Below are 12,707 nucleotides of genomic sequence, written 5' to 3'. Positions count from 1 at the left end.
TTCTTGGCGCTCTGCTGGGTGCTGAGAAGTTTAGTAAACCTACCAGTTGCGTTTCGGGTGTGTGAACCCTGCATTCAAATTTGATTGCAGCACGTGTGAACATGCCCACTGGAGCTGTGATCTAGCTAGCTTTAGGACAGGCTCTATGGGCCCTCCCAGGACCCTAGGTAAGTACTCAGACAGCTGGCCCATGCTGCTATGACTTCACTACTACCGGTCCTTGAGCAAAGCTCACTCAGGTGTGTCTACACATGCTGCAGTTACACCAATTACCGTGCAGTTATCCTCTTAGGTGCCTATGGGTTTGTCTCGATCAGGAAAAGTCACGTTTAGGTTAGGGTTAGTCAGTGAGTGTGTAAGGTAAAGGAGAACTAACCTTGATGCCTTAGTATCATAGGGTTAGAAGGGACCACAAGGGTCATCTAGTCTAACCCCTGCCAAGATGCAGGATTCTCCTAGTCTCAGTAAACCGGAAGTATAGAATCATAGAATATCAGGGTTGGAAGGGACCCCAGAAGGTCATCTAGTCCAACCCCCTGCTCAAAGCAGGACCAATTCCCAGTTAAATCATCCCAGCCAGGGCTTTGTCAAGCCTGACCTTAAAAACCTCAAAGGAAGGAGATTCTACCACCTCCCTAGGTAACGCATTCCAGTGTTTCACCACCCTCTTAGTGAAAAAGTTTTTCCTAATATCCAATCTAAACCTCCCCCACTGCAACTTGAGACCATTACTCCTCGTTCTGTCATCTGCTACCATTGAGAACAGTCTAGATCCATCCTCTTTGGAACCCCCTTTCAGGTAGTTGAAAGCAGCTATCAAATCCCCCCTCATTCTTCTCTTCTGCAGGCTAAACAATCCCAGCTCCCTCAGCCTCTCCTCATAACTCATGTGTTCCAGTCCCCTAATAATTTTTGTTGCCCTTCGCTGGACTCTCTCCAATTTCTCCACATCCTTCTTGAAGTGTGGGGCCCAAAACTGGACACAGTACTCCAGATGAGGCCTCACCAATGTCGAATAGAGGGGAACGATCACGTCCCTCGATCTGCTCGCTATGCCCCTACTTATACATCCCAAAATGCCATTGGCCTTCTTGGCAACAAGGGCACACTGCTGACTCATATCCAGCTTCTCGTCCACTGTCACCCCTAGGTCCTTTTCTGCAGAACTGCTGCCTAGCCATTCGGTCCCTAGTCTGTAGCTGTGCATTGGGTTCTTCCGTCCTAAGTGCAGGACCCTGCACTTATCCTTATTGAACCTCATCAGATTTCTTTTGGCCCAATCCTCCAATTTGTCTAGGTCTTTCTGTATCCTATCCCTCCCCTCCAGCGTATCTACCACTCCTCCCAGTTTAGTATCATCCGCAAATTTGCTGAGAGTGCAATCCACACCATCCTCCAGATCATTTATGAAGATATTGAACAAAACCGGCCCCAGGACCGACACTTGGGGTACTCCACTTGATACCGGCTGCCAACTAGACATGGAGCCATTGATCACTACCCAAGTAGAACCAAGCGCTCTTGGAAATCTGGCCTATGAAGCTCATCTAGTGAAAGGGGAAAGGCAGCAGTTCCCCTGACTTGATTTTAGCTAGATGCAAATTCCAGGTGGCGAGTCTATGAGCAGCCACCTCCCCTAACCGGCACATGCTACAGCATCCCACTGATGCACAGATTCCTGCGGTTGCTGAGATTTCTCTCCTAATGGTTGGCCCTTTATTTCTAAATGTTCTTAGTTTAGTCTATATGCTGCCTGGACCCAGATAAGTTCACGTACCTTTACGGTGAGATGTGAGAGTTTCTTCATCTTGTGTATATTTCTCTTGCTTTCAATAAGTTGAAAACTATGATCAAAAGATCGTAATGAGACTTAATGAAAGATTGAACTATCACCTCAATGTTTTAATTTAACTCCCGAGAGACCACTTGTTTCTTCGTAAGGCTTTAAAGCAAGAGGGATGTCTTTATGCTCTACCGCCGCTCCTGGTTGTGGGTTTGATGCAGGAGTCTCGGGGCGAGGTTCTCTGGCCTGGCTGTGCGGGGTATCGGACTGGGGGGTCGTAAGGGTCCCTTCTAGCCTTAACATCTACGAATTAAGCAAATCTTAAGAGAGTCGCTTCATCTTATCCCCTAGTGAAAGTGGACGCCAGAGGTAACAGGATAGGGGCTCAATCCTGGGAAGTGCTGAACTCTTGGGAGCTCAGCACCTCATGGGATCAGGCCCAGTGTTTGTACTTTCTGGGTCCCCATTATATACTCTGGGACTGAGAGCCCTGGGGTCTGGGTTGCATCCCATGTCTGCCACTGACTCACTATGTGACCTATGGGCAAATCACTGAACCTTTCTGCCTTGGCCTCTCCAGCTGTAAAAAGGGGTTAGCTATGGAGTGGGGCAGAGTTAATTGATTGACAGTGAAGGGCCAGGAGCCAGGCATGGGATGAAAAGATCCAGCATGCCCCCACCTTCGCTAAAGCAAGGGGGATCCTCCCATGCTTAGGGGCAGTGAATTCCCATCAGCGACACTGCAGTTTAAAGGGGAGCGGATAAGAGGTCTGGATCGCGTGTTGTTCCGACCTCTGCCCTGCTCCAGACCATTGACTTCAGCCTGCCATTTGGCCAGGTGTCCTTCATGCAGGCCCTCACTCAGTGGAGCTGTCTGGGACAGGGATGGGGAAGGTCTCTGGGGTGGGCCGGATAGCATGTGATTTGGGAAGGCCAAACAGGAAACTGCCAAGAACCAATGGAAAGGCTGCATCACTAGCTAGCCCCAGAGCGCGGCTGGGGAAGAGCTAAAGCGGAGCAGAAACAGGAGGAGAGGAGCAGCTTTGGCATCTTCTCTGATCATCGGTTGCCTGCTATTTTCCAGGCTGAAAGTTGGAGGAGTCCTCGCTTTGTAGTAGTGGCCCTTGTGCTAAGGCTGCCTAACATCTACCATTATACACATTTTTCCAACCGCTATTGGAAGCACTTTAGCACCAGCGTGATTGGCCGCAGGACTTTGAAATTCCTGGGTGGCGATGTGTGGTTCTTTCACCCCTGAGGGCTGCTCACCTCCTCCCCATACTGTGCTGCCCAATGCAGCAGTCTGGGAGCTGACCTGGTCTGTGAAGACGGAGGCAAAAAAAGCACTGAGTACTTCAGCTTTTTCCACATCATCTGTCACTAGGTTGCCTCCACCATTCAGTAAGGGGCCCACACTTTCCCTGACCTTCTTCTTGTTGCTAATATACCTGTAGAAATCCTTCTTGTTACCCTTCACATCCCTCTCTAGTTGCAACTCCAATTGTGCCTTGGTCTTCCTGATTACACCCCTGCATGCTCGAGCAATATTTTTATACTCCTCCCTAGTCATCTGTCCAGATTTCCACTTCTTGGACGCTTCCTTTTTGACATGCTCACAGCAAGTCATAGGTTCCCTGCTCTAACCACTACCTGACACTCCCAGTGGTGGAAATAGAACCCTGGAGTCCTGTCTGCCAGTGTCCCTGTCTCCATCGCTCTCCTCTATTTGTCCCCCGCACTCTGGTTTATTTCTACTCCTTACTAGACTCTAATCCCCTGTCAGAGTTAATTCTCATTCTGCCCTCCACTCGAGAGAAGCTCATTCTAAGTGGAAAGGACACAAAGGTGGGGTGGGGGTGGAGATTGTGAATCCTTCAAGAGGCTTACCCGGCACAGGTGCAGGAGGCCTGTGTCTCAGCTGGAGACGCAAGGTTAGAAGGGGGTTGGTTTTCTGCTCCTGGTTCATGAAAATGAATTTAGCTGGAGACAAGGGAAGGGGCGTGAGTCATAAACTGTAAGGCCAAAAGAGGCAGTGCAGTGGCCTGAGACCTTGATTCTATTCCTGGCTGTGCCAATGGCATGCTGGGTGACCTTGGGCAAGTCACTTGGCCGCTCTGTGCCTCAGTTTCCCCATCTGTAAAATGGGGATAATGACACTGCTCTGTGAAGGGCTTTGAGATTTATGGGTGAAAAGTGCCAGGTATTTCTAGTCTGACCTCCTACATGTGAATGTCATCCAGTTACCTCTGCCTTGAGCCCAATAACGTGTGTTTGGCCAAGTGTCTCTCCCAGCAAGGCAGCCGGTCGGGGACTTGAAGAGAGCAAGACATGGAGAATCTTGGGAGTTTGTTCCCGTGGTTACTCCCCTCATGGTGACAAACGGGGGCCTGATTTCTAATCTGAATGTGTCTGACTTCAGCATCCAGCCATCGGTCCTTGGTCTGCCTCTCTGCTAGATTCACGAGCCCTTTGGGGCACAGGATTGTCTCCTAAACCCTCACATTGTGTTGCTCCAGAGCAGCGGCAGGAGTGATCAGTTAAAAGGCCTCGGAGCCTGGTTTTCTTTTCCTGGCTGCAGAAATCTGGCTAATGAGCCCCCCCTCCTTGGACAGCCCCAGGGTGTAACTCATTTTTCTGGGCATGGCTAGATACCATCCACAAATGACAAACGTGTTTCAACCAGTGTGGCTGAAGGGGGCCGGCTAACCAGGCGCTGACGGATGTGAGGGAGGAATGATTTTAGGGTGTTCGGAGGACATATCATTAGAGGCAATGGGATGAAAGGAAAAGGTAGGTGACATAGCAGGAAAAACTTCCTCCTGGTGCAGATCGGAGGGGGTGGGGGGAGTTGTCTCCCAGAGGAAGTGGTGGGAGCCCCAGGGCTTGAGTCAAACTAGAGTAAAAAATGCCCAGGGTGATACGCTGCAGGGAATGATCCTGCACTGGCCTTGGGAGCTGGACTAACAGCTCAGACCCAGCTGCAGTTGCTGCACTATGCAAAACAGTGTAGCCTAGGGGATAAAGCACTGACCTGGGACAGAAGAAACTGGGTTTTATTCCTGGCTCTGCCAGGGTGACCGTGGGCAAATAATTTCCCCACTCTGTGCCTCGGTTTCCGCATCTGATACTGACCTCCTTGGTAAAATGCTTTGAGATCTATGGCTTAAAAGCCCTATATATCAGTTAGGCATGATTATTATTGTTGTTGTTATCGTGCTTATTCTTAGCCCAGGAAGTGCCTTGAGCTAGACTGGGCTCAACACAATCTCCAGGCCGATTCCTGAACATGCTTTGCGGCAGGTCCAGCCAGCCACCGCCCTGTGGGGATGGGATCAGAGCTGGGGCGGGGGAAGTCACCTTTCCCTTGAGCTCCAGCTGGAAGGGATCTCCTGCCATCTGTGGCGCTGGGAGATTGGCTGAGGGATTAGGATGGGGTCATCTGACTCAGGCTGTGTGTCGCGTCTTCATGGCAGAGCCCAGGGCCAGGTTCCCAAGGGCTCAGCACCCACCTTTGGGGCCAGGTTTTTGAGCGAGCCGTGCACCCGGCAGCTCCTGTGGGCGTCACTTAGGGCCTCCTCTTTGAAGAGCCTGGCCCAGATAAATAGCTTAGGTCAGAGATGCCCAATAACCGCAAATAATAGCACTTGGACGTGTCAGCTCTTCCTTTGGCGCCCAAAGGCTGAGGGGGCCCTGCAGCCTCGGCTGTGTGCGTTCGGGTACCGCAGAGCGGGCGGTTGTGGGGCTCGTACAGGACGGGGGCATCAGCAGGGCTTCAAGGGCACCGGGTCACAAGGACCCCGGGAAATAACGTTTCTACAATTGGAGCTGGGTCACTGAGGGGTGCACACATCAGCCCAACCTGCAGGAAACCCCCCCTCTGATTGGCTGCCTTCACTACCGCCCCACCCCCTGGGGGAGAGCAGCCAATCAGAGGCAGGCGGTGCAGTCGCGAGCCCCCATCGTTCTCACAGGAGAGCCCAGCAGCGCAAAGTGGGTCGGCTCCCCCTTCCCCTCCTGGGAGCAATGGGGACCGGGTGGCTCCTCTCCTTGCAGCACCCGCCTGGGAAGGGCTGGGGGGTGGAGTCCCAGCAGCTGCCGGAGAAGCAGAGGTGCGGGGGGCACAGAACTGATGGGGGGCAGGCAGATGCAATGTCACTTCCCTTGCCGTAGACAATGATTCCCTCCACCCTCTGGACTATTTTTGGACCCCTTTAAGCCACGGGCGTCAGGACTCCTGGGTTCTGGTCCTAGCTCCACCATTGACTCGTGAGGTGACTTTATGTAAGTCACATCCCCTCTCCAGGCCCGGGTTGCCCCACGTCGAATGGGGCTAACGCTATGACCCAGCCCTGGGGCTGATTCGTTCCTGTTGGGGCGACTCTCTGAGCGCTTGTGGAAGGATGGTGCTGGAGACGGGCCAAGGGCTGTTGTTACTCCCTGAACCCCATCAGCGCAGGTGGCGTTTTACAGCCTCGGGCTCCTTCCCTCCTGGGGGACGGGGCTGTCTCCTCGTTCTGGAGCAGGGGAGGGATCCCAGCAGGGGAGGGATCCCAGAGACTAGACTCCAAAGCCCCTCCAGCCCCTTGTGTTGTACTCACCACCTGCTCACACCCTTTGCTGGTGCAAGGCTCTCGTCCTCTGAGGGCTCTGCCTTCTGCTCTCCTGGCAGCCAACCCGCCAGGCCTGACCAGGAACATGTCTGGGAGATGCCAACTGGGGTGTCGGCAAGGGCTGTGCCACCGGGGAACAATACGGGAGAGGAAATTGGACCTACCTATCCCCTCTCCCCACTGACCCTGCTTGGTACAGTTTGCAGCGGTAAGGGGGTGCACGGTCTTGTAGCACAGTCTGGGTGGCTGGAGAAGGGGCAGAACTGCTCTGACTAGCATGGCCCCACTCTCCGCTCTGAGTCACGGCTCTGCCAGGAGGGGTGTGCTCTGCCAGCTGAGTAAGGGGGAACCAGAGGCCGGTTCTCAGCCTGTCTTCACCCACCAGCCTCCCATCCAGCTTGGGTGGGGGTGAGGGAGAGCACGCTGAGATGCCTATGAGCCTCTGCAGCACTCCAAAGTTGGCCTCTCTGCCCTGGGTGGAAGTGAACGAATGTGCCGGAACTGGCTTGCTCCACGGGCCCCGATCCTGTACAGTGCTGCTCGCAGCAGGGAGCAGAAGGTGCTCAGGCCCTTAAGACTGTGGCCAAGCTGAGTAACACCACCCCACCACCGTCATGCACCCCCTCTAGGGTGGAGCGTGCCTGCCGGTGGACAACACTGCAAAATCTGAACCTGGAACCAACAGCTACCCTGGGGGGAGGGGTAGCTCAGTGGTTTGAGCATTGGCCTGCTAAACCCAGGATTGTGAGTTCAATCCTTGAGGGGGCCATTTAGGGATCTGGGGCAAAAATTGGGGATTGGTCCTGCTTTGAGCAGGGGGTTGGACTAGATGACCTCCTGAGGTCCCTTCCAACCTTGATACCTTTCATAATCTTTCATAACCACACAGACCAGGGAGCGTCTGTGTTTCATAAAGTCCCAGCCAGCCCAATGCAAGGGGGTGTTGGGAGACTCCATGAATGAATATTTACCAAGCACTTTGGCTGAGAGACTCCATGGCAAGGTGACGCCTTGTTTGTATTGATCCAAGGCTCCTCTGCTGTTTGCCAGGGTGTTTCCCCAGGCCAGGAGATCCCAACCCATTGTCAAAGTCTGGCGGGCTCCATGCTCCACCTCTAGGCGAGCCGCTTCCAGACTGGAGCTGCCAGGCCAGTTAATCCCCCCTGGGTCAGCTGGGGCCACAGGTCTGATGTGACACATCTGCCTCGCTTAGACTGGCTGTGGGGCGCCCTGCATTGTCCTTATTGTCACCACCTTCATGGGGAAGAGGAGCTCTTCGGCCCAGTCTGTGCAGTCATTTGACCCCCCCAACTGGTCATGGGGCTGGCTCCGGGTGTGGTGTGTGCCCCCCCCAGATAGTAATGGGGGAAGCTGGCAGGGGGTCAGCTGGGGGAGGGAGGGAAGCTGACGGGCATTTTATACCCAGACTGAATTCACTACCCGAGGTAAATCAGACTCAGGCTTATAAACGGGGTTGAGGCTCCGAGTGAACAGAACAGAGAAGGGTGTAGACACGTCACTGAGCTGGGACCAGCAGGTGTGGGGGGTTTGCAAGCCTGGGCCAGCCCTAGAGGAGGAGGACAATAACCAGTTCTGCAGGCTTGTAGCTCTCCTTTCATCTGGGAGCATCAAAGCCCTTTGCAAACACTCAGCAGCGTCTGGGAGGCTGGTTAATTTCCAGGTGGATGCCACCCAAGAAGGAGGTTGTTCCCTGGGGCTTCCACTAGGGCGGGCTATGCTGGAAAAAGGGGTTTGGAACGATGCAGGGTGGCGCAGGGCACTGCCCCACCTCCTGACATGACGCCCTCCCTGACAGCTCCCTCAGCAGGCCAGCAGTGGGGAGGTGGGTCGAATCAGGTCAGGATTAAGGCTGAGGAGCAGTCAGAATGGGGGTGGTGGGTGAAGAGCCAGGAGGACAGAAGGGGGCTTGATGGGCGCACAGGGAGAACTTGGTCTTTTGGGCACACAGGGAAAGTGTGGGAAGGTGTTTGGAGGACTATCACACTCAGGTGGTTTACCCTGCATCCCCACTGCACACTGTGGGGTTACCAGCCCTAGTGAAAGCAGCACCCAGGTGTTAGTCTATCCCCTCCGCTGGGCCAGCTAGCCTGGGTTGAAAGCACCACTCCACTCAGGTCAGAGAGTTTTGTGTGTGGACGGGAGCCGGGTTAAGGGCAGAGCCTTGCAGTGAAGATGCTCCCTTTTAAGGCTCACATATCTTGGCTGCACTTTGAGGCTCCAGGCTGGAGGCTGATTTCAGCCTTCTGAAGCCTGTGAATGATTTTTGCGCTCTGTGCCCAAGACCCACCCTGTGTGCTCCTCACACCCGCAGGCCCAGCACCCCAGTCCCCTCGTCCCCTGTGCAATGCCCACTGGGTAACGGGCTCTGCCAGCGCTCACGATGTGGCTGCTGGGCGTGAAAGGCTGCCGCTGGAGGTGGTGGAAAGGGTGATTTTCAGGAAGGTCTGGACTCTGGTGCCCAGTCCGGTTGTCATGACAGCTGGAGCACTCCAAATATCCAACCCCTTGTTTTATAATGGGACATAGAAATGCTGCGAATCTGCATATTCAGGGCCCGGGTCTCAGTTCCTCCCTCACTGCATGTATGGCAGGGACAGAAGGGTGGGGGAAAGGCAAACATGACCTTACACCACCTTTGCACTCCCTGTATTCTGGGACCTGTTTGGCTTCTGGTGTAATTAGAGTAGCCCTCAGGCTGCTCTAACTTGTGCTCTACTGCTTATGGGCCACAGGGAGCCAAGAATAGCCACAGTGCAGAGCACTCTAGCCATGTCCCTGATATGCCCCTATGCTGGGGACTGGAGGCAGGGCTGGTTTAGTGTCCTGGGACCATATTCACCTACTTTAAGGCTCCTTTATACTGCCAGACTGGCACTCAGGGGCCTTGGCATAACTGAGAATCAGGTTCTGAATATTTTAAACACCCGCACTTCCCGGGGTCAACATCTGAACCAGACGCTCGATGGTTTATTACGTGCAGTAACTTTTTTAAATGGTTCAGACACGTTGGGTTGTAGTAAGAGCTGGTCTGCAGGGGGAAGGTTCAGCAGTTAAACTACAGGGATGAATGTAAACTGATTTAGACTGGGGCAAACCCACAGTGGGGATGCCCCTATTTCAGTCTGAGTGGCTTATATAAGATTGAGCTTCTTATTAAATATTCGCAAAAAGAACAGGAGGACTTGTGGCACCTTAGAGACTAACAAATTTATCTGAGCATAAGCTTTCGTGAGCTACAGCTCACTTCATCGGATGCATTCAGACAGGAATTCTGATGAAGTGAGCTGTAGCTCACGAAAGCTCATGCTCAAATAAACTGGTTAGTCTCTAAGGTGCCACAAGTCCTCCTTTTCTTTTTGCGAATACAGACTAACACGGCTGCTACTCTGAAACCTGTCATTATTAAATATTATTGCCATTATTATTTGTAGGACCAGTGATGGAGCAGAATCCCACTGCGCTGGGTGCTGTACAAACACAGAACAAAGGGACAGTCCCTGCCCCCAAGGAGCTTACAATCTAAGTATAAGACAAGAGATAACTGCAGGCATGGGAGTTCAAGGACAATATTGCTTAGCATGATAGGCTGTGGTCTCAGCAGCATTGTCAAGTTTTCTGTACCAAGCTCTTATACAGGTTTTCATCAGTCGAGCTCAAAGCGCTTTAAAAACTAGGTCAGTATCATGACCCCCATTATACAGATGGGGAAACTGAGGCACAGAGAAGGGCAGTGACTTGCGCAAGGTCACCCAGCAGCAGAGCCGGGAATAGAACATAGGTCTCCTGCGTCCCAGTCTCTGTCCACCAGGCCACTGGGCCTCCCCAGTAAGCCGCCGTCAAACTGAAGTAAGAGTGTCCATACAGGGCTCTGCACCGATATCACTACATTGGTTGTAAAACCCACTCTCGTGTAGCCACGTCCGAAGAATCCTAGCCGCATGCCCATGCAATGTGAGGCTATTTGATCCCAGGAAACGATGGGCCCCCATCCTGTTTGCACAGACCCCTGTGATGACATACCCTCAGTTTACAGCTCTGTTACTTTTACCAATGAGGCTTCCTCTCTGGGAGTTTTATCTTATTCCCTGCTCTGAAAACAGCCATCCAGGTGCAGAGCTGAGCGTACTCAACATCCCTGCTAAAATAACGGGACCTTTGCCGTCCGCTGCTGCTGTGCCATCCATGTGGCGCCCGCGTGGATCATGCTAAGGTCCCTGGAGCCTCTTTGGAGCCTGCAGATTAAAACGCCAAGATAGACTGACACGTTTAGTACAACTGGATCACTCCTGCTTGAGAGGCGAAGGCTGGGTAGGGCGCTAGCCTAGGAGGTGGGAGATCTGGGGTCAAGCTGCTGCTCTGCCACGGATTCTTTGCATGGCCCTTGGACACGTCACATCGTCTCCCTGCGTCTCAGCTCCTCCCAGCTGTACAATGCGGATTGTTGCCCTGCCTGGTGTATGGTAAAGACTGTGAGGTGCTCAGATATTAGGGTAACGTGGGGGCCAGTTAAACACCAGAGGTTACAACCTGTTATTGATCCGGTGTGTTATGAGATAGGGTACTGGACTGGGAGCAGGTGCGGCAGGTTTGTATAATTTTTGGTAGTGCCCAGAACGGGTCCAAGTCCTGCCCCCACCCCCGCATATTGTTGCACATAACAAAATTAATGGGGTGGAGCCGAGGGGTTTGGAGCATGGGAGGGGGGTCAGGGCTGGGTCAGAGGGTGGGTGTGGGGGGGGCGGTGAAGGCTCTGGCTGGGGATGAGGGGTTTGGGGTGTGGGAGGGGCTCAGGACTAAGGCAGCGGGTTGGGGTGTGGGTTGGGACCGGGGATGAGGGGTTCACAGTACAGGAGGGGGTCAGGGCTGGGGTAGAGGGGGATGCTCGGGGCAGCAGGTGGGGCTGGGGGAGAGACCTGGCCCTGAACATTGGTGGGTCCAGGCCCCCATGCCCTGAATTTGTTGGAGCAAGGGCACCATGGGCCCATATAACTCGCCGCCCCTGATCGGGAGAGCTGTTATTGGTGTGACGGTAGTGCTTAGAGACCCGGTTGTACAGGGTGCCGTACATCCAGGTAACAAGAGACAGTACCTGTCCCCAAGAGCTCACCCCCGAAATAGACACAACATACAGGAGAGGCAGAGAAGTGACTGGTCCAAGGTTGCCCAGCAGAACCAGGAAGAGAACCCTGACTCCCGTCTGCATTGCCACCTGGATTCTAGCTCTGGCTCTGACACTCACCCGGGTGCCTCAGTTTCCCATTCTGTAAAGCGCTTTGAGATCCACCGTTGAAAAACTCAGGGAAGTTGCTCAGAGTTGTTGTTTGATCCCTGGTTCAGCAGGGACCCTTGGCTGGATAATGCCAGCCACGGCACAGGGGATGCAGCCGGTGCGCTCGGAATGGGACAGGTCCCCTGGCTTGCACACTCTGACCCCTCCCTGGTCACCTCCTGGGTTGAGTGGCCTCTTCTCGCTAATCCAAGGAGTTTTTAATGCAGCTTGAGAGAAACTCTGGCCTCTGTCCCCCATGTTCCTGTGCAAGAAGCCCCAACCTCCTGCCCAGCCTGCAAATAAGGAAGTGGGGATAGTGTCGCTACAGTATGTATGAAGTATGAATACCTCACCCCCCCGTTTTGCACAGCTTCCAGAGTAACTGGGCGCGGGGGGGGATTCAAGCATAAAGCAGGCACCTAGCCTACCGGGAGATGGGGGGTTCGCTGCCGCAAATGAAGCAAACTCGGGCTTGCAAAGGGTGGGGTGAATAGTTCACCCAATTAAGCATGGAAATAGCAGCCATGCAAACCCTGCCGGGCGGGGGGGGGAGGGCGAGAGTAATTGCTGCAGCCTATGAATTATGCATCCGACATGCACGAAGCAATGAAGCATGCAGCCCTGGTGCACACATTGCAGGGAGGGATCATTGCAGCCTGTGGAGCACGGGGGTGGGGGGTGGTTGCAGCCCGGGGAGCAGGCAGCCCCTCCAGGCGGGGGAAGGGGGGGTGGTTGCAGCCCGGGGAGCAGGCAGCCCCTCCAGAGTGGGGAGGGGGGGTTGCAGCCCGGGGAGCAGGCAGCCCCTCCAGGCGGGGGAAGGGGGGGTGGTTGCAGCCCGGGGAGGAGGCAGCCCCTCCAGAGTGGGGAGGGGGGTGGTTGCAGCCCGGGGAGCAGGCAGCCCCTCCAGGCGGGGGGAGGGGGGTGGTTGCAGCCCGGGGAGCAGGCAGCCCCTCCAGGCGGGGGGAGGGGGGGTGGTTGCAGCCCGGGGAGCAGGCAGCCCCTCCAGGCGGAGGAGGGGGGGTGG

This window comes from Lepidochelys kempii, chromosome 25 (genome assembly GCF_965140285.1).
Source record: "Lepidochelys kempii isolate rLepKem1 chromosome 25, rLepKem1.hap1, whole genome shotgun sequence".
NCBI classification, from domain to species: Eukaryota; Metazoa; Chordata; order Testudines; family Cheloniidae; genus Lepidochelys; species Lepidochelys kempii.
This window is presented reverse-complemented; position numbering follows the sequence as displayed.